The 26,965-nt window shown below is 41.7% G+C and overlaps 1 protein-coding gene across 6 annotated transcripts in view; it reads right to left on the bottom strand.

Moving 5' to 3' along the window:
- The window catches only part of THRB (thyroid hormone receptor beta), a 396,926-nt gene that overhangs the window by 114,690 nt on the left and 255,271 nt on the right, over positions 1–26,965 (bottom strand). The window contains exons 1-2 of one of the 6 annotated variants that reach the window (XM_032630406.1): positions 3,558–3,568; positions 2,395–2,400 (exon numbers count right to left, since the gene is read on the bottom strand). The exons of the other annotated variants lie outside the window; for them this stretch is intronic. The gene's annotated coding sequence lies outside the window, so the exon portion shown is untranslated. Of the gene's footprint in view, positions 1–2,394; positions 2,401–3,557; positions 3,569–26,965 lie in introns of those variants that run through there. 6 annotated transcript variants of the gene reach the window in all.

The following is a 26,965-nucleotide window of genomic DNA, read 5'->3' as shown; positions in this document are numbered from 1 at the left end:
GCTCTGTTCATCCCTCTGAGTTAGAAATGCCATCAGCTCAGCTATGCAACTGAAGGGTCCCGCCTCCCCTTTGGCTTATTTAAAGCCTTCCCGCAAATAACACGTTTTGAAATATTATATGGCGTGATCACTCTGAGCCATTTGGCTTTGGCACGGACCGTCAGACCTTATCTTTTTATTAGCTGCTCCTTGCACAATGCCTGACACACTGGAACTAGGATTCTTAAAAAACGCCTGTTGGGTGAATCACATACCCACTTCCTGAGGTTCAAACCTGATCCTTCTATTCTGCCCTGATATAGTACAACCCGCCCTCTGTCAGGGGCAGGGCGGAACCTGGCTATCACATTCAGGCTCACGTTTGCATCCAGTCAAAGAATGGGTTTGACTTCCTCAAGGTCTGATGGTCCAGGGGGGCTCCATCCAGCCCCTGGCCCCGTTTGCACACTGTCTGCACGGCCACTTCTGGTCCTGCCATAGCAGTGGGGCTCTGGTTGCCTCTCAGCACAGCTTTGCCAATAGCAGTCGGGGCCAGCTGTGGGTTTTTGTTTCCCAGCTGCAAAGTCAAACTGGTGGCACTGCTTAGCTCCTAAAACTCTATTGGTAACCCTGAGCCACACACCCAAATCACCTGGGTGGCTTTGCAAAGTCCCAGCACCCAGGCTGCATCCCAACCCAATTAGTGTTTCGTAACTGAGACCTGAGTTTTGTAACTGCCTGGGACATTCGGATGTGCAGGCGAGGCTGAGAACCACGGCCCTAAAGTGGCATCATTAAAATGATGGAGATGGGGCTTCCCTGGTGGCGCAGTGGTTGAGAGTTCGCCTGCCGATGCAGGGGACACGGGTTCGTGCCCCGGTCTGGGAAGATCTCACATGCTGCGGAGCGGCTGGGCCCGTGAGCCGTGGCCGCTGAGCCTGCGCATCTGGAGCCTGTGCTCCGCAAAGGGATGAGGCCACAACAGTGAGAGGCCCGCGTACCGCAAAAAAAAAAAAAAAAAAAAAAAAAAGATGGAGACGGCCAGCTCACTGAGGACCGTTTTCCCCCCTCCAGGAACTCAAGAGCATACCCTGTTAGGCTAAGAAGGGGAGCACCCCCTTCTGCTCATCTGCCCATTTCTCTTCTCACCATCCTTTTTTTTTTTTTTTTTTTTTGGTACGCGGGGCTCCCACTGCTGTGGCCTCTCCCGCTGCGGAGCACAGGCTCCGGACGCGCAGGCTCAGCGGCCATGGCTCACGGTTCCAGCCGCTCCGCGGCATGTGGGATCCTCCCGGACCGGGGCACGAACCCGCGTCCCCTGCATCGGCAGGCGGACTCTCAACCACTGTGCCACCAGGGAAGCCCCTCACAATCCTTTTAAAAACTTTTATTTATTTGTTATTTTATTTTTTTTAAACCATTTAAAAAGATGGGAGGGCTTCCCTGGTGGCGCAGTGGTTGAGAGTCCGCCTGCCGATGCAGGGGACGCGGGTTCGTGCCCCGGTCCGGGAGGATCCCACATGCCGCGGAGCGGCTGGAACCGTGAGCCATGGCCGCTGAGCCTGCGCGTCCGGAGCCTGTGCTCCGCAGCGGGAGAGGCCACAGCAGTGACAGGCCCGTGTACCAAAAAAATAAAAAAATTTAAAAAAAAAAAAAAGATGGGAGTATAGCTGACTTACAATGTTGTGTTCGTTTCAGGTGTACAGCAAAGTGATTCAGTTATACATATACACGTATCCACTCTTTTTTAGATTCTTCTCCCGTATAGGTCATTAGAAAGTATTGAGCAGAGTTCCCTGCGCTCTACAGCAGGTCCTTGTTGTTTATCTATTTTATATACAGTGTGTCTGTCTGCTCACTATCTTGAGATGTGCTCACCCAAGCACAGAGGGTCTGGGTGAACTGAGGTCAGGAGGTTACCCAGAGTCCTGGCTTCAACACTCTCACTAGGGAATCCCTAAGATGTGAGCAATGGTGTGACATAGGAAGATCCTTGGGGACTGCTCTGTCTCCAGAGAATTCCCAAGGAGGGCACAGACACTGTGTCATTAATCACCAGGCTGTTTGGAGGAACAGACACGTCCAGTTGTTTCTGCTAATTGACAAAACAGAGGGTTAGAGGGACAGGGAAGCTTCTCCCTCCGGCTGCTGAGAGGAGGAATCAGAATGTCAACCCAGATCTAGTGCTCTAAATCGCCGAGCCATCCCATCTGCCAGATGCGTGTCCCTCAGCTGGGTTCCTCGATGGGCACAAAGATGATTAAGCCCTACTCCTTCCCCTCTGGGAAGCACCGCCTGGTAGAGATGACAGAGCACTCACAAACAATTCTACTTGGAGGAGGTTGTATCTGGTACTCTATCAGAAGTGCAGAGGACCATACAAGTGTGTGCGAGGGAAAGAGTAACTAAGAAAACCTGACTCTACAAAACACAGATGCTCTGCAAATCCCCACTCCATCCTGCACAGGGTTGTGTGATCTTCCAGGTCCAGATCCAGTTGTGTACAGAGGGTCTTTCAGAATGGGGGTTGTCCAAAGTGTAGGTGTTTGGGCTGAAATCATCCTGACAATGTAATCTGGATGCCTGGGCGGGATATCTCCAACAGCTTGTTGTATTTACTTATTTATTTTCTTTTTAGGCCGGGCTGAGCGGTTTGCGGGATCTTAGTTCCCTGACCAGGGATCGAACCCGCAAACCGCTCAGCCCTGCGTTGGGAGCGGAGTCTTAACCACTGGACCGCCAGGGAAGTCCCATCCATCAGCTTGTTTGAATATCACTTGAACATGTGTCCTAAAAGAAGATAGTATGACCCTTACAGAGATGTTATGAGGATTAAATGAGTTCATACAAGAAAAGTGCTTCTGTTGTTCAGGAGAGAAGAGCCGTCAGGTGAAGCTGTGTTCTCCTTGCGGAGTAGCTGAGGTGGAGAGGCAGGCGGGGAAGAGGGTGGAGGGCTCAAGTGTCCTTGCTGTCTGCTGAGAACTTGGCTTACTTCATGCAGGTTGTAACTTATAAAAAGGGCACAGTATTAGACATACATTCGTCAGGGTATAATTTTTTTAATAAAATAACTGATAACATTAGGAAAGCCTGGGATTTATATCCTCTGTGTGGTACTGTGTAAAAGAGATTTATTAAGAGGATAACTCACTTCTCTGGGGACAGCAGCATTTATAAAATGGACTCTTGTAAGCAGTGTTGCAGCAGTTGACGGCTCCCAGTTGAATGGTCTCTGTTGGGAGTTCAACTAATGCTTTCTCAGCGAGAGAACATTTAAGTCAATATTTTTCACAACATCTACTCTCCCTCAGAAAACATCTTTTTTGGTCCCCAAATGATTTTTACAGTTATGAGATGGAAAACTTCAGTTGAACCTTCGCTAGAGTCATTGTTTACTGTAAACAAGACACACTATCCTGTTTTCTTATACGAAAAGGAAAGATAGTGGGCCTTGGTCATCAACCTGTATCGTTGGTTTTACCTGTGAAAACGAATTGTGTGATTTTCAGGAAAAATAAATTTGCGTGATTTGAAAACAAAGATTTCCAGAGAAAGGGAAATCAGCCAGTTTCTAAAACATCCAAGAAATAATGCAGATCCTACATGAAATGCATGAATGTCTTCCTGGAGCTACATCTTCTCAGTTCCAAGGCAGGAGCCAACTAGACCAAACATGGTGCTTGGCTTTAGAGTAAAATCTACAACAAATCTAAAGAGTTTCTCATTGTGTGTTCAATGAAACTGAGTAGAGAAGAAAGACGATAATGGTACTTATGTTAACATGTTACTGTGTTAGTCACCGTATATCCTGCACATGTGTATATGGTTCCATAAAAAGTAGGATAATAATAATGATAAAAATAAAGGCAATAACTGTAACAGCATCTAACATGTATTGAGTGTTTGCCATTCTGCTAAGTGTCCTACATATATACTACCTCCTTTATTACTCTCAACAACCTGTGATGTAGGGGATCTAAACTTAAGAGATGTGACACCCTTGGGACTTCCCTGGTGGCACAGTGGTTAAGAATCCGCCTGCCAATGCAGGGGACACGGGTTCGAGCCCTGGTCTGGGAAGATCCCACATGCTGCGGAGCAGCTAAGCCCGTGCGCCACGACTACCGAGCCTGTGCTCAGCAGGCTGTGAGCAGCAACTACTGAAGCCCGCGTGCCTAGAGCCCGTGCTCCACAACAAGAGAAGCCACTGCAATGAGAAGCCCATGCACCACAACGAAGAGTAGCCCCGCTCGCTGCAACTAGAGAAAGCTCACGCGCAGCAATGAAGACCCAACACAGCCAAAAATAAACAAACAAACAAATAAATAAATTTAAAGAGATGTGATGCCCTTGCCCAAGGTTGTAAAGACTGTTAAGTGGGAGGGCTAGGAATTGAACCCAGGTCCTGTGGATCCAGACATTTTGCTCTAAACTACTATACTTGACTGCCCCTTGCAAGAATACAGGTTACCTGCATTTGCGAAGCCTTTTTACATGGGTCATTTCAGTCAATGCCCACAACTTCATTTTATTATATCTTTTACAACTGGGGACACTGAAGCTCAGATGTTAAATGTCTAAAGATAAACCCTGCTGTATGGGAAAACTGAGGCTCAAAGTTCTGCTTCCTGACCTCTAAGCCAAGTGTGTGCTTGAAGACCCTGAGCTTAAATCTTTTCTGAATGGAAGGTCCTGACGACTAACTGTCCACGTCACTACCTGTGAAGGCAAAAGCTGAGCAACGGTTGCACCTATGGGATATTTTTTAAAATCATGAAATTCGTAGCTCAGAATATCAGGTCGATGACATTTTAACATACAGCACACACAGTTTGATCAGCCCAGCCCACATTATTTGAAAAGTTCACTCCTGCTGATTCTGAAGCTCCCTCACACGCCCAGCCCCTGATGAGTGAGACACCTATTACCTGAGTGACAGGCAAACATTTCCTGTGAGATATGAGACATTTTCTGAGTTCAGTCAAGGTGACATGGCTGTTCATAAAATGAGTAGTTCTGTTAATAATCACTGCTCCATTTGATGGAGGATATCATTCCCATGATTTCGCAGTTGAGTGGATGAGAATAAGTCTTATCAATGTACCAACTGGGTAGGAGTGTGTGAAAATGAACTGAGCCCTCACAGGCTCAATCTCATATTAATGCTGCCGGAAAAGTTTATAAAGGGTTTACCCATGAATAGCCCCTTAATAAAGGAGAGGTGATTTTCTTGAAAAGCCAAGAGATATCTGGAATTTCGGGACATCAGCAGTTGTTTGAAGGAAAGGCGGAATCGTATAATGGATAAAGCTGGCTGACTGCAGCTTACAAAACCACAGATTTTTCAACCTCCAAACTGAGTGCCAGTTTGTTACCTGTCACTCCCCAGCTCCAAATCCACCCTTCTGTTCTCTGCTGTGTGATTCTGAGGCAAACTCTTTCCCACAGTGCCTGGCCAGAGGGTGTTCTACTTGATTCCACCAATAGGAGGCACCAGAGGGAGACTGGAAGGTGAGAAGAGAGAGGGCCCTTCCCTCTCTTCTTCATGCCCCTGGGAGCCCCTGCCAGCGGTAGCTGTGGGCTGCAGCCACTGGTCTCATTTAGCATTTCCAGGAGCAGTCTTTGCATCCTGCAGAGGTTCTAGCAGCAGCTGGTTGGAGCCCTTTCTTAGTACTTTGAGTGCCAACTCCACAGGACTGCTCCTCTGAGCATGTGTGAGAAGTTATAACCCCTGAGCTAAAGGGTCGTAGAATGGAAGACTGCAAAGGATTGAATTTTTTTAAAAAACATATTTTAGCATAAAAATAACACCAGTTCACATGGAAATGTTTGTGAACATAGATAGTATAAAGGAGAAAAAAAGTCAAAACCTGTCCTAGATTTAACCACTGATATTTTCACATACTCTTTCTGGTCTCCGCCCCGCACCCCCCCACCTCCCAGCCCCACACTTCTACATATTAAAAAAAAAGATTATTTTTAATCAACACTTGGTCTCTAGAATTTTCACATGAGAACATGAGGAACTCAACTCTAAGAGGGGTGTGACCTTGCTTCATCACAAGGACAACTTGTCTCTTCCATTTTGGGACTGGATCTCTCTGGCAAGGGTTGCTCACCTCTGACCCAGAAACTAGACAATGGCCATGACTACAGGCTCCCATCTCTGCTATGTCTGTTATGCCTTCTCAGTTGTGATCATAAAGTAAATAAGAAATCTGTGTACATTTAGGAGGAATGCTTAGTATATTATGAGCTGGCTCCTGGAGTGAGTCTATGAAAAATGTTGAAGAAATATGGAACACGGTAGTCTGCTCTGTAAGAATTGGCATGTTTGGCTAAGAGATGGCACAAATGTGGTACTAATTACCCTGGTCTGCCATACCTATTTAGTATTTTGCTGCTTCTACGTTCATTCCCTCATTCACTTATTCACTCATTCATTCACAACTATTACCAGAGTATCTACCAAGAGCAAAGGCAAAGCACTGTGCTAGTTGCTGGATTCACGAATAAGATACAACTGCCGCCCTTTCGCACAAAATTCATAGCCAGAAGAACCACACTCTGGGAAGAAGGAGTTAAAATATCAAGCACTTTTCCTGATTAATAAAACATCTTATTATTACATGCATTTGTTCTTCGCTCTCTCACAGGTACACTGGTCACCAACTCCTTGTGCCCCTTGAGAAAGTTTCAAATATGATATTTTCTCAGATAAATTTAGTGTAGAATAACTGCCTGTTGATCCAATGTTTCGGTCTCCATCTACCTTAAAATTATTTATCAAGTAGAAAATATGACCGTTATGAATCTTTATGCTCCAAGGAACATAGTATAGTAACATATGTAATTAAAATGAAGAAAGTTCAAGGCAAAATAAATGGAAACACAATAGTAGTTGAAGATTTTAACATACCTTGCATCCCTTGAAAGATTAAGTGGATATAAAATAATAAAGAATATCAGAAAATATTATTAATAATGTTAATCTAGAATTATATACCAAATTTCACACCTGAAAAATAATTATAGAATAACAGGGTAAAAACTGAATAATCATAAAATGTGACCAATGTTAGGTGACAAAGAAACTTCCCAAGAGTAGAAATAAGTAGAAATACTAGAGACAAAATAATAATCTTCCTACAATATAATCAACTTAGAAAATTAAAAAGGTAAAAGAAAGAAAAGCAGGCACATACAAAAAGAAAAAGTGCAATTACTTGGAAATCAAGAAAACTCTTTCCTAAACAACTCATCAAGAGGATATATATGCACCCGATTGCAATATATACGCACCCAACATTGGGCCACCTGAATATACAAAGCAACTATTAACAGACCCGAAGGGAAAAATAGACAGCAATACAACAATAGTAGGGTTTTCAGTACTTCACTTTCATCAATGGATAAATCATCCAGGCTGAAAATCAATAAGAAAATAGTGGACTTGATTAACCCTATAGACCAAATGAACCTAACAGATATATACAGAACATTTCAACTGATATAAGAAGAATACACACTATTCTCATTTGCCCAAAGAACATTCTCCAGGAGAGATCACATGTTGGGCCACAAAACAAGTCAACAAATTTAAGAAGACTGAAATCATGTCAGGTATATTTTCTGACAACAATGCTATGAAACTAGAAATCAATAACAGGAAGAAAAATGGAAAATTCACCAATGTGTGGAAATTAAACAAAACACTTCTGAACAACTAATAATGATCAAAGAAGAAATCAAAGAGAAATCAAAAAGCATCTCGAGACAAGTGAAAATGGAAATACAACATACCAAACCTTATGGGATTTAGCAAAAGTAGTTCTAAGAAGGAATTTTATAGTGATAAACACCTACATTAAGAAAAAAAATACATCTCAAACAACTTAACTTTATACCTCAAAAAACGAAGAAAAGAGGAACAAACTGAGGCCAAAGTTAGTAGAAAGAAAGAAACAATAAAGATTAGAACAGACATAAATGAAATAGAGACTGGAAAAGACAACAGAAAAAGATCAACAAAAATAAGATTGTTTTTAAAAAGATAAAATTGACAAACCTTCAACTAGACTAACAAAAAATAAAAGAGAGGACAGAAAGAACATTATAAATGCAAAAGGAGCCATTATAACTGATATCACAGAAATACAAAGGATAAGAGACTACTGTGAACAATAATACACCAACAAATTGGATAAATTTCTGTATACTTACAACCTACCAAGTCTGACTCATGAAGAAACAGAAAATCTAAAGAGACCAATAACAAGTAAAGAGATTGAAGCAGTATTTTAAAAACTCCCAAGAAAGAAAAGCCCAGGATCTTCTGGCTTCACTGGTAAATTCTACTAAATATTTAAGGAAGAATTAACAATAATCCTTCTCAAAATCTTTCCAAAAATTAAGGGAACGGAACACTCCCAAACTCATTGTATGAGGCCAAAATTACCCTGATACCAAAGCCAAATTAGGACACTACAAGAAAAGAAAATTGCAGGCCAATATCCCTGATGAGCATAGATACAAAAGCCCTCAACAAAATATCAGCAAACTGAGTTCAACAGCACATTAAAGGACCACACAACATGATCACATGGGATTTACCCCTGTGATGGGTAAAACAGTTCAACATACACAAGTCAATAAATGTGATACATCACATTAACAGAATGAAAATGACATGATCATCTCAATAGAGTCAGAGAAAAACATTTGACAAATTTCGACATTGTTTTATGACAAAAACTCTCAACAAATGAGGTAAGAAATGGATGCATCTCAGCATAATAATGGCCTATATGACAAGCCCGCAGCTAACATCTGAAAGCTTTTCCTCTAAGATCAGGAACAAGACAAGAGTTCTCACTTTCACTAGTTCTATTCAAAGTAATACTGGAAGTCCTAACCAGAGCAGTTAGGTAAGAAAAAGAAATAAAAGGTATCCAAATCAGAAAGTAAAAAGTTAAATTGTCTCTGTTTGCAGATGACATAATCTTATATAGAGAGAACCCTAAAGACTCCACCAAAAAACTGTTAGAACTAATCAATGAATTCAGTAAAGTTGCAGGATTCAAAATCAATATATAAAAATCAGTTGCATTTCTATACACTAACAGCAAACTATCTGAAAAAGAAGTTATAATACTAATCCCATTTATGATAGTATCAAAAAATAAAATATTTAGCAATAAATTTAATGATGGAGGTAAAAGATCTCTACACAGAAAACCATAAAACACTGATGAAAGAAATGGAAGAAGACACAAATAAATGGAAAGATATCCTGTGCACACGGATCAGAAGAATTAATATTGTTAAAATGTTCATTCTATTCAAAGCCACCTATATAGTCAATGCAATCCTTATCAAAATCTCTATAACATTTTCCACAGAAACAGAAGAAACAATCCTAAAATTTGTAAGGAATCACAAAAGACCCTGAATAGCCAAAGCAATCTTTAAAGGAAAAACAAAACTGGAGGCATCACATTTCCTGATTTTAAACTATATTACAAAGTTATAGTAATCAAAACAGTATGGTTCTGCATAAAAATAGACACATAGACCAATGGAACAGAATAGAGAGCCCAGAAATAAACCCACACATATATGGTGAACTAATTTTTGACAAGGGGGCCAAGAATACACAGTGGGGAAAGGATAGTCTCTTCAATGAATGGTGCTGGAAAACAGAATATCCGCATGCACAAGAATGAAATTTGATGCTTATGCTTATCTTACACCACTCACAAAAACTAACTTGTGATGAATTAAAGATTTAAATATAATACTTGAAACTGTAAAACTCATAGAATAAAACATAGGGAAAATCTCCTTGACATTGGTCTTGGCAGTATTTTTTTTTGGATATGACACAAAAAGCACAGATAACAAAAGCAAAAATCAACATGTGGGACTACATCAAACTAAAAAATTTCTGCACAGCAAAGGAAACCATCAACAAAATGAAAAGCAATCTATTGCATGGGAGAAAATATCTGCAAACCATATATCTGATAAGGGATTAAAATACAAAAAAATATAAGGAACTCATACAACTCAATGGTAAAAAACCCCAAGTAACCTAGTTAAAACAATGGACAGAGGTGCTGAATAGATGTTTTTCCAAAGAAGACACACAAATGGACATCAGGTATATAAAAAGCTGCTCAACATCACTAGTCATCATGGGAATGCTCATCAAAACTATGATAAGATATCATCTCACACATGTTAGAATGGCTATTATCAAAAAGAAAAGATAATAAGTGTCGTTGAGGATGTGGAGACCAGCAAACCCTGGTGCACTGTTGGTGAGAGTGTACATTGGTACAGGCATTATGGAAAACATTATGGAAGTTCCTCAAAAATTTGAAAATAGAAATACCATATGGTCCAGCAACTTCACTTCTGGGTATATATCCAAAGGTAACAAAATCAATACCTTGAAGAAATATCTGCATTCTAATGTTCGTTGCAAAATTATTCACAATTTCCAAGATATGAAAACAACCTAAGTATGCATCAATGAATGAACGAATGAAGAAAATATGACATGCATACAATGGAATACTATTCAGGCATAAAAAAGCAAATCCTGTCACTTGTGACAACATGAATAATACCTGGAAGATAGTTTTGATGCTAATGATGTAAACCAGACACAGAAAGCCAAATATGTGATCTCACTCATATGTGGAATCTAAAAAGGTCAAACTCATGGAATCAGAGAGTATAATGGTGGCTGCCTGGGGATGGGGGTGGGGAAAATGGGGAGATGTTGGTCAATGTGTACAAACTTTCAGTTATAAGATGAATCATTTCTGGAGATCTAATGTACAGCAGGGTGGCTATAGTTAAGAATACTGTATTGCATGCTTGAAATTTGCTAAGAGAGTAGATCTTAAGTGTTTTCATCACACACAAACACAAAAAATGGAAACTATGTGAGTTAATGGATGTGTTAATTACCTTGATTGTGGTAATCATTTCACAACATATACATATATTACATCATCAAACTGTACACTTAAAAATCATATTGTAAATATAAATAATTTAAAAATAAGTATGTATACTTTTATTTGTAAATCATACTAATAAAGCTGAAAAAATTGAAATGCATTATGCATTTAACATTAGGTATGTTAGAAAAAGAACACAAAGAAATGTTGAAAGAACTAATAATGTCAGAAGGTTTATAGAATTAAAAAGTATTGAGACTTCCCTGGTGGCACAGTGGTTAAGAATCAGCCTGCCAACACAGGGGACAGGGGTTCAAGCCCTGGTCTGGAAGATCCCACATGCTGCAGAGCAACTAAGCCATGTGCCACAACTACTGAACCTGCATTCTAGAGCCCGCAAACCACAACTACTGAGCCCATCCACCACAACTACTGAAGCCTGCGTGCCTAGAGCCCTGCAACTGCAATGAGGGAAGCCACTACGGTGAGAAGCCCGTGCACCACAACAAAGAGTAGCTTCTGCTCACTGCAACTAGAGGAAGCCTGTGTGCAGCAATGAAGACCCAATGCAGCCAAAAAAAAAAAAAAAAAAAAGAATAAATAAAATAATTTTTAAAAATATTAAAGAAAATATTATAACAGGACTGATAAGTAAAGATATTCAAAAGTTGATTCTTTAAAAAAAACAAAAACAAAACAATAGATAGATGAACTACCAGCTAACTTAGTTAAAAAATAAGAAATAAAAAATTCAAAAGCTTAGAAATAGAAAGGGAGATTAGTTACAGATGCTGAGAATTAGAACAATTATAATAGATGACTGAATAATTTTGTGGAAATAAATTAAAGCCCCAATTAATCGATTTTCTCGCAAAATACAGAAAAGCTAATTCCATATAGACTAATAATAATGGAAAAAATAAACACTGTCAAGGAATTCCCATATTCTTTCCCTGAAAGTATGAAATTCAGATGATTTCATTTGCGGGTTATTTCATGGACAAAAAAATGCTGTTTAAACGTTTTGATAGCACAAATAGAGAGGAAACATTCCTAGTGATTTTTGTGAAACCAGTGTAATTATGATATAAAAATATGAAAAAGCGATCTGCCCAGATCACTTGTATATATTGATGCAAAAGTCTTAAATAAAATATCAAAAAATTCTTGAGAAAAACGAAAAGAGCAGTATTTCAGAAAAAATGGGATATTTTCAGGAAAGGAAAGATGGCTTGATATGAGCAACACTAAAATTGCTAATCATGGTAGTAAGTCCACTGAGTAAAAAGTATTTTATCCTGAAGGATGCTAAAATGGCACATAATAATATTCACTGCTTGTTCTTGATGGCTTAAAAGCCCACATGGAAGGAACATTATATGAATACTATCTTGACATAATAGTAAATATATGGAAAATTTTGAAAAAGAAGAGTAATGGGATGGAATTAACCTGATTAGATATTAAAACATAGTATGATGCCTTAATGATGAAAACAATGCAGTATTAGTGCACGAATATATAGCAGATCAATGGGGCAGCAACTGAAGTTCGGAAAGAGACCTCAATATATATGGAAATTGACAATATGATAAAAACCGGCTTCTTTAATTCATGGAGATGGAACAACTAGTAAAACATCTAGAAAAAAAGCCGAAGTTGAATCCATAACTTATACCTTATAAGACAACTTGGTTAATTAAGTGGATGAAAGATTTAAATATAACAAATGAAAGTTCTAGAAGAAACAATGAGATGATACAAAGCTTTAAAGCAGAGAAGACTTTCTAATTATGGCACAAGATATAGAAAGTACCCACAATCTCACTTCTTAAAAACCTGTAACACCCATATCTTGAACACCTGTGAAAGGAGATGTGTAAAATCTAAGAGTCCATCAATAGGGCCTAGGCAAATAAACCATCTGATAGTCACCCAGGGGAGTGCTATATGAATGTAAAAAAAGAATGACATGAAGACCTTCAAGATGGCGGAGGAGTAAGACGTGGAGATCACCTTCCTCCCCACAAATACATCAGAAACACATCTACATGTGGAACAACTCCTACAGAACACCTGCTGAATGCTGGCAGAAGACCTCAGACTTCCCAAAAGGCAAGAAACTCCCCATGTACCTGGCCGTGTGGCTGACAGGATCTTGGTGCTCCAGCCGGGTATCAGGCCTGTGCCTCTGAGGTGAGAGAGCCGAGTTCAGGACATTGGTCGACCAGAGACCTCCTGGATCCACGTAATATCAAACTGCAAAAGCTCTCCCAGAGATCTCCATCTCAATGCTAAGACCCAGCTCCACTCAACAACCAGCAAGCTACAGTGCTGGACACCCTATGCCAAACAACTAGCAAGAAAGGAACATAACCCCACCCATAAGCAGAGAGGCTGCCTAAAATCATAATAAGGTCACAGACACCCCAAAACATACCACCGCTTGTGGTCCTGCCCAACAGAAAGACAAGATCCAGCCTCATCCACCAGAACACAAGCGTCAGTCCCCTCCACCAGGAAGCCTACACAACCCACTGAACCAAACTTAGCCACTGGGGGCAGACACCAAAAATAATGGGAACTATGAACCTGCAGCCTGCGGAAAGGAGACCCCAAACAGAGTAAGTTAAGCAAAATGAGAAGACAGAGAAACACACAGCAGATGAAGGAGCAAGGTAAAGTCCTACCAGGCCTAACAAATGAAGAGGAAATAGGCAGTCTACCTGAAAAAGATTTCAGAGTAATGGTAGTAAAGATGATCCAAAATCGTGGAAATAGAATGGAGAAAACACAAGAAATGTTTAACAAGGACCTAGAAGAACTAAAGAACAAACAAACAATGATGAACAACACAATAAATGAAATTTAAAATTCTCTAGAAGGAATCAACAGCAGAATAACTGAGGCAGAAGAACGGACAAGTGACCTGGAAGATAAAATAGAAGAAATAACTACAGCAGGGCAGAATAAAGAAAAAAGAATGAAAAGAATTGAGGACAGTCTCAGAGACCTCTGGGACAACATTAAATGCACCAACATTGGAATTATAGGGGTCCCAGAAGAAGAGAAAAAGAAAGGGGCTGAGAAAATATTTGAAGAGATTAGAGTTGAAAACTTCCCTAATATGGGAAAGGAAATAGTCAATCAAGTCCAGTAAGCACAGAGAGTCCCATACAGTATAAATCCAAGGAGAAACACACCAAGACACATACTAATCAAACTATCAAAAATTAAATACAAAGAAAAAATATTAAAAGCAGCAAGGGAAAAACAACAAATAACATACACGGGAATCCCCATAAGGTTAACAGCTGATTTTTCAGCAGAAACTCTGCAAGCCAGAAAGGAGTGGCAGGACATATTTAAAGTGATGAAAGGGCTTCCCTGGTGGTGCAGTGGTTGAGAGTCCTCCTGCCGATGCAGGGGACACAGGTTTGTGCCCTGGTCCGGGAAGATCCCACATGCCGTGGAGTGGCTGGGCCCATGAACCATGGCCGCTGAGCCTGCGTATCCGGAGCCTGTGCTCCGCAACGGGTGAGGCCACAACAGTGAGAGGTCCGCATACCGCAAATAAATAAATTAATAAATAAATAAAGTGATGAAAGGGAAAAACCTACAACCAAGATTACTCTACCCAGAAAGGATCTCATTCAGGTTCGACAGAGAAATTAAAACCATCGAATCAAACAGATGGAGAGATATAGCACGTTCTTGGATTGGAAGAATCAACATTGTTAAAATGACTATAGTACCCAAAGCAAACTACAGATTCAATGCAACCCCTATCAAACTACCAATGGCATTTTTCACAGAACTCAAACAAAAAACCTCACAATTTGTATGGACACACAAAAGACCCTGAATAGCCAAAGCAATTTTGAGAAAGAAAAACGTAGCTGGAGGAATCAGGTTCCCAGACTTCAGACTATGCTACAAAGCTACAGTAATCAAGAGAGTATGGTACTGGCACAAAAACAGAAATATAGATCAATGGAAAAGGATAGAAAGCCCAGAGATAAACCCATGCACCTATGGTCAACTAATCTATGAAAAAGGATGCATAAATATACAATGGAGAAAAGACAGCCACTTCAATAAGTGGTGCTGGGAAAACTGGACAGCTACATGTAAAAGAATGAAATTAGAACACTCCCTAACACCATACACAAAAATACTCAAAATGGATTAAAGACAAAAATGTAAGGCCAGACACTATAAAAGTCTTAGAGGAAAACACAGGCAGAACACTCTATGACATAAATCACAGCAAGATCCTTTTTGACCCAACTCCTAGAGAAATGGAAATAAAAACCCAAATAAACAAATGGGACTTAATGAAACTTAAAAGCTTTTGCACAGCAGAGGAAACCATAAACAAGATGAAAAGACAACCCTCAGAATGGAAGAAAATATTTGCAAATGAGGCAACTGACAAAGGATTAATCTCCAAAATTTACAAGCAGCTCATGCAGCTCAATATCAAAAAAACAAACAACCCAATCCAAAAATGGGCAGAAGACCTAAAAAGACATTTCTCCAAAGAAGATATACAGAGTGCCAACAAACACATGAAAGAATGCTTAACATTACTAATCATTAGAGAAATGCAAATCAAAACTACAATGAGATATCACCTCACACCAGTCAGAATGGCCATCATCAAAAAATCTAGAAACAATAAATGCTGGAGAGAGTGTGGAGAAACGGGAACCCTCTTACACTGTTGGTGGGTGGGAATGTAAATTGATACAGCCACTATGGAGAAGTGAATGGAGATCCCTTAAAAACTAAAAATAGAACTACCATATGACCCAGGAATCCCACTACTGGGCATATACCCTGAGAAAACCATAATTCAAAAAGAGTCATGTACCACAATGTTCATTAGTGTTAGTTTGTATGGAACTACAATGTTCATTAGTTAGTTACTTAGTTAGTCTGTATGGAACTGCAATGTTCATTGCAGTTCTATTTACAATAGCCGGGACATGGAAGCAACCTAAGTGTCCATCGATGGATGAATGGATAAAGAAGATGTGGCACATATATACAATGGAATATTACTCAGCCATAAAAAGAAATGAAATTCAGTTATTTGTAGTGGGGTGGATGGACCTAGAGACTGTCATACAGAGTGAAGTAAGTCAGAAAGAGAAAAATAAATACCATATGCTAACACATATATATGGAATCTAAAAAAAAAAAAAGGTTCTGAAGAACCTAGGGGCAGTACAGGAACAAAGACACAGATGTAGAGAATGGACTTGAGGACACGGGTAGGGGGAAGCGTAAGCTGGGATGAAGTGAGAGAGTGGCACGGACATATATACACTACCAAATGTAAAACAGATAGCTAGTGGGAAGCAGCTGCATGGCACAGGGAGATCAGCTTGGTGCTTTGTGACCACCTAAAGGGGTGGGATAGGGCGGGTGGGAGGGAGACGCAAGTGGGAGGGGATATGGGGATATATGTATAGCTGATTCACTTTGTATAAAGCAGAAACTAAGGCTTCCCTGGTGGCGCAGCGGTTGAGAGTCTGCCTGCCGATGCAGGGGACACGGGTTCGTGCCCTGGTCTGGGAAGATCCCACATGCCGCGGAGCGGCTGGGCCCGTGAGCCATGGCCGCTGAGCCTGCGCGTCCAGAGCCTGTGCTCCGGAACGGGAGAGACCACAACAGTGAGAGGCCCACGTACCGCAAAAACAAAAACAAAAACAAAAAAATAAAGCAGTAACTAGCACAGCATTGTAAAGTAATTATACTCTAGAGATGTTAAAAAAAAAAGATGTAAAGATGTTAAAAAAAAAATGACAAAATTCTGCATGAGTTGATATGGAATAATCTTTAAGAAATATTAAGTGAGAAAGGCAAAGTGCATAACAGTGTGTATGGTATAAGCCATCTGTGAACAAAAAGAGTAAGAAGGAAATATAAATGTGTATGCAAACAACCTCTATGGATGGGCACACAAGAAACTAACAACACTGCCAGCCTATGAGAAGAGAACCTGATGATAAAGGCGTGGTGGACAGAGGGGAACTTCAGTGCAGGTTTTTGTTTTTTTTTTTTTTCCTTTTATTTATTTATTTATTTATTTATAAATAGGTGGACACAAAGCACCGAGCTCATCTCCCTGTGCTATGCAGCTGCTTCCCATTAGCTATCTATTTTACATTTGGTAATGTATATTACCAAATATACCCTTCCCCCTCCCCATGTCCTCAATACTGCAGACTTTTTAATACATTTTGAATTCTGAACCATGCACAGACTTTAGTATCTGTTCAAAAGAATAAAATGTATACAAGTGAATATCATATAAAGGTAGAAGCATCCGAGGGAAAATTCAGAGATAATGCACACTTTACAAAACTGTTGTGAAGGCTGAATGTGAGAAGGCTGTGGCAGAAAATAAATCATATAAAGAAGAAAATGAAAAGTAGACGTGCTCTAAAATGTTCTCGATCTATTGAAAGGTAGGCACCGGTCTTCTCTCCTACTAAGTATGACGCTGGAGAAAGGGTTGTAAACTCAGTCGCCCATAGGATCGACACATGCATTCGTGCATTCATTCATGCATTCATTCAACAGCTATGCATCAGTGCCAGCTATGCCCCAGGCACCGGGGACAGAGCTGTGAACACAGGAAAAAAATCCCTGCCCTGGTGAACTTTCAAACTAGAGAGATGGCACAGACAATTAAACAAGTGTCACACAGAACAACAAACAGTCAAGGGGGTGCGAATTCAGTCATGAATAGTGAAATCAGGTGGGTCATCATAGCAGTGAGGGACCAGGCCTGGCTAGTTCCTGAAGAAAGGGGTCAGCACGTACTTCCCTCTAGAAGGGGATGGTCATGTGGGATGGTGGAAACAGCTCAGCCAGATCTTTCAGTTTTGGGTTTTTTTTTTTTTTAATTTGGCCTCACTCCACGGCATGCGGAATCTCAGTTCCCCGACTAGGGATCGAACCTGTGTCCCCTGCATTTGGAGTGTGGAGTCTTAACCACTGGACCGTCAGGGAAGTACCCAGATCTTTCAGTTTTGCCAGATCTTCAGAGGACACCAGAAATCCAAAATTTGTACTTGAAATTTCCTGATTCTAAAATCTTGACTCAATTTTAAAATAAATCACCATGTTATCCAAATAAAACACATCTTGCTAGCCCAGACTGGCCCCTGGGATAGCTGGTTCAAATCTCTAAAGAAATGAGATTGAGTTTTAAAACAAACACGTCAAACTTGTAAGCCCTGTCCTCTGATGAAGCTTTGCGTGTTTTCCATTTCTGGCAACATTTCTGGAACTCCCCAAAGAAAACCAGTTGGCTCTTTAGAGCTTTTTTGTTTTTGCTCTCCACATAAGAAAACCTGTATCATTTTGGACTTAAACCTTGTCTGGACCAAATGTTATTACTCAGCTTGATGTCTGATTTTATTCACCAGACTTGATTCTTCATAACACTGGGTTTTCAAAAAGTCAAATTTACCCTCAAAAGACTAAGGATGTGTTTAAGCATAGACTCCTGGTCTTGAGGGCAGTCCCAAGGAAGAGATGCAGATATTTAGAGTAAGGGCAGTGCCACTGAAATTAAAATTTTTTTTCTATTTCTTCTAAGATAACTGTTGAAGAGCATGAACTTCAATGTGTAGGAGTCAACCTAAGCATCCTAGTTGCCTAAGGCATTTTAGTAAAAGGCTCAAAACTTTGGAGTCAGTTGATTGCTATAGGGTGCTGGGTTTTTTTAAGACCTTTTCTTTTTAAAAAAAATTTTTTTTTATTTATTTTTGGCTGCATTGGGTCTTCATTGCTGCACGCGGGCTTTCTCTAGCTGTGCCGAGCGGGGGCTACTCTTCGTTGCGGTGCGCGGGCTTCTCGTTGTGGTGGCTTCTCTTGTTGCGGAGCACGGGCTCTAGGTGCGCGGGCTTCAGTAGCTCTGGCATGTGGGCTCAGTAGTTGCGGCTCGTGGGCTCTAGAGTGCAGGCTCAGTAGTTGTGGCACATGGGCTTAGTTGCTCCGCAGCACGTGGGATCTTCCTGGACCAGGACTCCAACCCGTGTCACCTGCATCGGCAGGCGGATTATTAACTACTGCACCACCAGGGAAGTCCCTAGGGTGCTGTTTTTTATTTTTTTAATAAAGGCTTGATTCCTTGGACATGATTGAGTGCTATAAGGCAGTTCATTCTAGGGGTCCTCAACATGCAAATGCATATCTGCCCCGACAAAGGCTTTGTGCCAAACACAACCAGCACAACACCATTTTTATTTTCCTGTGACCAACGGCTTAGTTTCTGTGGTCGTTTAATGACATTAGTCATGAAAAATCACAGCGGGGAAGAATGCAGGGCTTTTCATAAGCCTGTGACAGCTTGGATTTTCCTCCCTAACAACATGGATGAATCAGGTGCCACAAGTGTGCATTTGAGAAATAGTTGTGGTAGTTAAGAAACACGCACTGTACCTGTTATTATTACTACATTCGCATAAACATAGAGTGTCCATGGGAAGAGTGTAAAAACAGCATGGAGATGTCCCAGGTATCGACTTCAACAATCCCATTGTCAAATGCTTATGTTTCCCTTGCTCTTAGTGAATAGAAAATTTGTACAATGTTCATCCCATCAATCTAGTACCTATGCTAAAGCACACATCTTAGCTCAGACATGCCATGACTGTCCATCTGCCCATCCAACATTTCTTCCCTCCCTCCGTCTATCCATTTCTGAAATGAAATATTTATTGAGCACCTAATATTGATCAACCACTGTGCTAGGTGCTAGGCAAATGAAAACAATACAGAATATCTGCCCTTATGGTGCTTACCAGCTTTGGGGAGAGAACCGATACTAAGTCAATTACACAATTCAATGTAAAATTAGAGCTATGCTGTTATTAATTATTATTATACTATTGTTTTATTATCTTTATATTAGTTAATTATAATATTATTCTTATAAATAGCGGTATGTTAATTATCAATATATTTATTATAGTAACATTATATTATTCTGGTAATATTTTATTATATTAACATTAATTAATTATATCTTATTTTATTATAATTAAAATATATAATTTTTGTTATTAATTATAACTAATTCAATATAAAACTACAGCTATGTTATAGAATAGAAATAGAATAGAATAAAGACTAAAATGCAGGATTTGACTTAAGGAAGTCTTAGAAGTGGTGAGTGGGATGAGATTCCTAAAAGTGTCCACTGAGATGAGATCAAAAAATGAGTAGGAGTGGCCCAGCTGGAATCGGGGGAGGGGGCAACCCCAAGACTAGGAATAGACTAGGCTCTCTGGGGAGGGGATGGAGAGCCTGGCCCATACATGGGGGTCGTGGGGGGGGGAGGCTGCTGCCGGCAGGAGAGGGAGGTGGGAGAGGAAAAGTAAAAAGAAGTCGGTATTGCTGAGAGAGCTCTCCAAAATGGAGCAGGGAGGCCGTCGAGGAAGACGGACTTAGACGTGTCTCAGCCTGGGTGGAATCTGCCCTTCTGACTATGGATGAAACACGTGTAGACATCTGCCAGAAAATCAGGATACTTATTGAAGTAAGTCAGATGTAGACAAATATCACAGGATATCACTTATGTGCAGAACCTAAAAAAGTGACGCAAATGAACTTAGCTACAAAACAGCAATAGACTCACATAGAGAACAAACTTATGATCGCCAAAAGGGAAAGCGGGGGAGGGATAAATGGGGAATTTGGGCTTAACATATACACACTACTATATATAAAATAGATAACCAACAAGGACCTACTGACTGTATAGCACAGGGAACTCTACCCAATATACTGTAATGACCCATGTGGGAAAAGAATCTGAAAAAGAATCTATATCTATATCCATAGATATATGTATGTATAACTGAGTCACTTTACTGTATACCCGAAACATTATAAATCAACTATACTTCAATACAAAAATAATAAAATAAAATGAGTACACCTTGCAGTACCAAAAATAAAAATCAAGATACTTAGCAGACCCTCACTCTAAAACAACTCGTGACAGCCATCCTGTAAAGACAAATATTTCCTTTCTTGTGTCAGAGTAACCCTCATGGCTTATACCTTTGTAAGTCCCTGACTCTTTCTCTTCCTTGGAATACTTTGGTTTTATCCAAATTCGTGTCTTCTGAATTGCGTTTCTTAAGACCCCCAAATAAACTCTTTTTTTCTTATAGCCTCCTGCAATTTTTTTTTTTTTTTTTTTTTTTTTTGGTTGACAGAGGGTAGGGAGCATGGGATGAGATGGGGCTGGGTGGCAGACAGAAACCAGGCCAGGCAGGGTCTTTCAGGCCATAGATGGGATTTTACATTTATCCTAAGTTGGAATAGGTCAAAGCCTTTTTTTTGCGGTACACAGGCCTCTCACTATTGTGGCCTCTCCCGTTGTGGAGCACAAGCTCCAGACACGCAGGTTCAGTGGCCATGGCTCGCGGGCCCAGCCGCTCCACGGCATGTGGGATCTTCCCGGACCGGGGCTGCGCCACCAGGGAAGCCCTGGAATAGGTCAAAGCCTTTTAAGTAAAGGAAGAGGAAATGATCAGATTTACCTTTCAAGAATCACTGTGGGCATTTGTGTTGAATGAGTCAGAGGAGAACTGTATTTGGTTGTTTTTTTTTAAATTTTTATTGAAGTATAGTTGATTTACAATCTTGTGTTAGTTTCGGGTGTGCAGTATAGTGATTTAGCTATATATATGTTTTTTTCAGATTCTTTTCCCTTATACGTTATTACAAAATATTGAGTAGAGTTCCCCATGCTATACAGTAGGTCCTTGTCAGTTATCTATTTTATATATAGTAGTGGGAGACTTTTTTTAAAAAAGTCTTAGACTTCAAAAAATTATTTTTTGAAGTATAGTTGACTTATTATGTTGTGTTAATGTCTATTGTACAGCAGAGTGATTCAGTTATACATATATACCTTCTTTTTCATATTCTTTTCCGTTATGGTTTATCACAGGATGTTGACTATAGTTCCCGTGCTATACAGTAGGACCTTGTTGTTTATTGTTCAGTGACTTTTTAGCAGGCCAGAAAAAGCTGTGGGCAGGAAGTTGGGAGCCCTAGGTCATCGGTTGTGACAGTAATAACTTGTCATGGGACTTTGGGGACATCCATCTCGGGTTTCCAGTTTCTCCAACTTATCGAATGATGAGACCAGATTAGATGATACTAAGGCCTCTTTCCAGCCCTAAACTTCCATGAATGGCCTCAACATTCAGAGAGAGACCATCTTAGATTATCAAGATTTTCCTATTGATATCTTTAGTTTTAATGGCAGAATGAAACGGATCTTTATAAGATTTGTAGAAAAACACATGCTTCACAGGAAAAAAGAAATATAGATAATTTATATGGCTATCCTCAATGTACCATCATGTCAAGTGTCTCTACATCTGAATCAGGGCTTGGTAAACTTTATTGGAACAGGGCCAGAGAGTAAATATTTCAGGCTTTTGGGGCCAAGTAGTCTCTTTTTTTTTTTTTTTTTATGCGTTACGCGGGCCTCTCACCGTTGTGGCCTCTCCCGCTGCGGAGCACAGGCTCCGGACGCGCAGGCTCAGCGGCCACGGCTCACGGGCCCAGCCGCTCCGCGGCACGTGGGATCCTCCGGGACCGGGGCACGAACCCGCGTCCCCTGCACCGGCAGGCGGACGCTCAACCACTGCGCCACCGGGGAAGCCCCAAGTAGTCTCTTTTTTTTTTTTTTTTTTATGCGTTACGCGGGCCTCTCACCGTTGTGGCCTCTCCCGCTGCGGAGCACAGGCTCCGGACGCGCAGGCTCAGCGGCCACGGCTCACGGGCCCAGCCGCTCCGCGGCACGTGGGATCCTCCGGGACCGGGGCACGAACCCGCGTCCCCTGCACCGGCAGGCGGACGCTCAACCACTGCGCCACCGGGGAAGCCCCAAGTAGTCTCTTTTTAAACAAAGTGGCCATGCAGTGTGAATGAGCACAGCCCAGTGAAACGTTTACAGACACAGGTAGTGCTGGATTTGGCCCTCAGGCCAGGGTCTGCTGACTCCTGATCTAAATAGCGGCATATTCCATTTCCTCTTCTTGGGGAATGTTCAGTCCTCTTAATGGGTCAGAAGAATGAAGCACTTTCCATGATTTGCACGTGACGAATCATGGAATGAATTAAACAGTGAGAGAGCGAGTGGATGTGGCCTGGGAACACACATGGGGCCATGTCTCGCAGTCACACGCTTAGGAGCCCAGCGCTCAAAGCCCTGTATTCAACTTCAGCTCCAAGCAGAAGTCAGCATCTCAGACCAGAGCAATACCTCCAAACCAGCGAGAGTGCTGACAAGGAACAGACTGTGTGAAGAACCATGGTCTCTAGTCTTCTGAGATCCGATTGGCGCAATAAATCAAAACCCTCTGTTTGTATTGCTTTATTTACCAAAGGATTGGAGAGCTGTTCCTTTGAACGGATCAGAGAAGGCGGAAAGGAAGGGCAAGGCAGGAGGCTAGGAAGCAGGACTCAGTCTAGAGATCAAGTGCGGGAAGGGGGGCGGTGCGTATAAAGGGCACCCAGCGAGGCGGGAGAAGCCTCAGGACCAAGTGGGCCCTCCTCCCCGGCCGAGGCTTGGAGACTTGGAGACAGGAAGAGGCTGAAGGGTCTGCTCTCGGTTAGCTCCCCCGGGAGGGCCTGGTTTCAAAACCAAAATAAACTTGGGAGAGCCAGCGGGACAGAAGGACAGAAACAAACAAGGAGAGCTTCACTTACATTTTCTCTCAACCAACACTCCCGGTCCTGAACTCCGCTGCCTGAAACTCCATGGCACTGTCCAGCCCTTCCTGGATTGGTGCTTTGTAGTTAGTACCGCGTGGTCAGTAATCTCACACATGCCAGCCCTGTTCCCCAGGGAGCCCAAAAGTGTGCGGGGCCACCTCTTTTGGTTTTGTGTTGAGTTGAGTACAGAGTCATCATGACTGTGAATACCAACAGCCCTGACCCCGTGTGAGACAGTAACTCACAGGCGGTACCTAGGCAGCAGGTCTGAGCCGGGAAGTGACAGGCTTAGAGAGACTGAAGAACCAGGATGCGGTTACCAGTAAGTAGCAAACCAGAATTCCAACCAGCTCACTCAGACTCTGGGGTCCCAGCTCTTTACCTCCCAAGAAGTTCATGCCTTTTCTAGAGGTCGGCTTTGGAAAGAACCCCACAGGTCACTTGATTCAGCCCCTTATTTTTAGATGTGGAAGGGGAGAATGAAGTGGCTTGCCCAAGGTCACAGAGCCACTGGCTGAACAGCTAACTTGGCCTCCTAATGCTTCCTTCTTCCTACAGCTGCTGAGTCCCATGCTGCTCAGGGAGCGTCCAGTAACTTCTTCATAAACATCCACCAGAAACACATCTTGTCTTGGAAGACAAGACTGCATGGTCTTGGGACTCTGCTACTCAAAGACAAACTGGCCGACACGGATGACTGAGGAGTCCCTTTATTATTTTTTAAATATTTTATCTTATTTTCATTGGTGCATAGTTGCTTTACAATGTTGTGTCAGTTTCCGCTGTACAAAAAAGTGAATCAGCTATATGTATACCTATATCCCCTCCCTCTTGGACCTCCCCGCCCCCCTCCATCCCACGCCTCTAGGTCATCACAGAGCACCGAGCTGAGCTCCCTGTGTCACTTTAAATCACCGGGAACAAGAGGTAAGTGCCAGCATGTTTTAAAACAGGGACAAGCTGCACATGTCAACAATAGCATGAAAAGGAGTGTGGTCGCCCAAGCTTAGAGCAAAAACATTAATGCAAAAGTGAAATAAAGGACACTGTTAGAGCTCAGCTATGAAGCTGACAGAAGCAGGAATGAATTTGTCCTCAACAGCTTACGCCACTTTGACAAAAGAGGAACGTAGCACCTTAAGATGCCTGGGAGCCTTTGTTTTGATCACTCAGAGAGGATCTAGCTTTGAGAAATGGACTTAGCAGCAGCTTTTAGTCCAAGTTTTTCACAACAAAGCACCACAGAGCAGGACTTGGCTTTCCTTCTTCCTTTCCTTTTTTTTTTTTTTTAAAGGAGATAAAAGCTGAACTACTGGAAGTTATTTTCCATATCAGAGACTATAAGTTTTTAAAAATATATATATATTAGAAAGTCCTCAGCATTTGAAGGAAGCTCTTCTATTTGTTTAAAGATAGATGCAAAAGAATTCACCTATATGTTTGAATGATTTGATTTATTTTCAGTAAGTCCTTGATTTTCATCTCTATAGATAAGTAATTAAACGTGTGTGTGTGCAAGTTTGTGATATCATTCATATACCATACAGTTTACCCACATAAAGTGTACAATTCAACGGATTACAGTATATTCACAGATATACGTACCACAGTCACTTTTAGAACATTTCCATCACATCAAAAAGAGACTCTGACCTCCCTTAGCTATCACCCCCCACCCTGACCCCCCATTCCCCCTGCGCTAACCAATCACTAAGCTAGTTCTTGTTTCGAGATTTGCCTATTCTGGACATCCCTCATAAACAGAATCATACGATATGTGGTCTTTCATGACTGGGAAGCTTTGGTTTAAATAAGAATTTTGTCCAAAGAGGAATATGGTGGGCAGGGGAGGAACTGAAGAAACGGTTTTTTTTCTGGGTGCTCTTGGGGTGCACGCCCCTGCTCTGACTAGTTTGCCATCTGACGGGACCCATAAACTGCAGTGGTGGCAAAATTGTAGACATTACTCTTCCACCAAGAAGCAAACAGGTCAGGCCTCCAGGCTGGATGTTGGACCTTAAGAATAAGAGGTAAATTGGTCTTCAGGAAATGTACAATTTCCAAGCTGGAAAGCAGTGTTTACTTATAAAGTTCATATTTATAAGAGATTAGTCATTTTCTTCATTTATGCCTCCTCTGAATTTCTCTTTTATCTTGTCAACTCCAGCTGGACATGGCTGGAGAAAATGACACAGTCAAATTGACTGTCTCAGTGTAGACATAGGACTGTGACCCTCAGGTGGGCACTTCATGTTCCCAGGCACTTTCACTATATTCCCTAGATCACTAACCGTCCCATTCTGGATAGCCACTGCAAACCTTTCCTGTCTCCTCAAATCTCTAACAACTTCTCCTTCATCCTCACTCTCAGCTAATGTCCTTCCTATTTCCCTAAGAAAACAGAAGTAGCCACAAGAGGATTTCCCACACTCCCAGGACCACATTAGCATCTGTACTATATGGGCCGCCATCTCAGAGTTTCTGAATCAGGAGATCTGGGGCAGGGCCTGAGAATTTGCACTTGTAATAATTCCCAAGTGATGGACGCACAGATTCAGCGGTCATGGCTCACGGGCGCAGCCACTCCGCGGCATGTGGGATCTTCCCGGATCGGGGCACGAACCCATGTCCCCTGCATCGGCAGGCAGACTCTCAACCACTGCGCCACCAGGGAAGTCCCGGCACCTACGCTTTGAGAACCACTGCAGTAGGTGATGTGGCTATAGTCTTAGCTAAGGTCAACCTCTCTACTTGTGAACTCCATCCCTAGCCCCCCCACTCAGGGTCACTGCTCCACCACTTCTCCCTTTTCCTTCCAGCCTCATCACTTGCCCCTTATTTATTGAATCAAACTATTGACCAACAAACATGTCATTTCTTGAATCTTATGTGGAATCTAGAAAAATGGTACAGATGAACCTATTTGCAGGGCAGGAATAGAGATGCAGACGTAGAGAACAGAGGTGTGGACACGGGGTGCGGGGGAAGGGGGGTGGGATGAACTGGGAGGTTAGGATTGACATAAATACACTACCTTGTGTAAAATAGATAGCTAGGGGGAGCCTGCTGTATAGCACAGGGAGCTCAGCTCGGTGCTCTGGGACGACCTAGATGGGATGGGATGGGGGCGGGGGTGAGAGGGAGGTCCAAGAGGGAGGGGACGTGTGTATACATGTAGCCGATTCACTTCACTGTACAGCAGGAACTAACACAACATTGTAAAGCAACTCTACTCCAATTAAAAGAAA

This window comes from Phocoena sinus, chromosome 4 (genome assembly GCF_008692025.1).
Source record: "Phocoena sinus isolate mPhoSin1 chromosome 4, mPhoSin1.pri, whole genome shotgun sequence".
In the NCBI taxonomy this organism is placed as follows: domain Eukaryota; kingdom Metazoa; phylum Chordata; class Mammalia; order Artiodactyla; family Phocoenidae; genus Phocoena; species Phocoena sinus.
The sequence above is the reverse complement of the archived record's forward strand: the minus strand, read 5'-3'. Positions and strand labels throughout refer to the sequence as shown.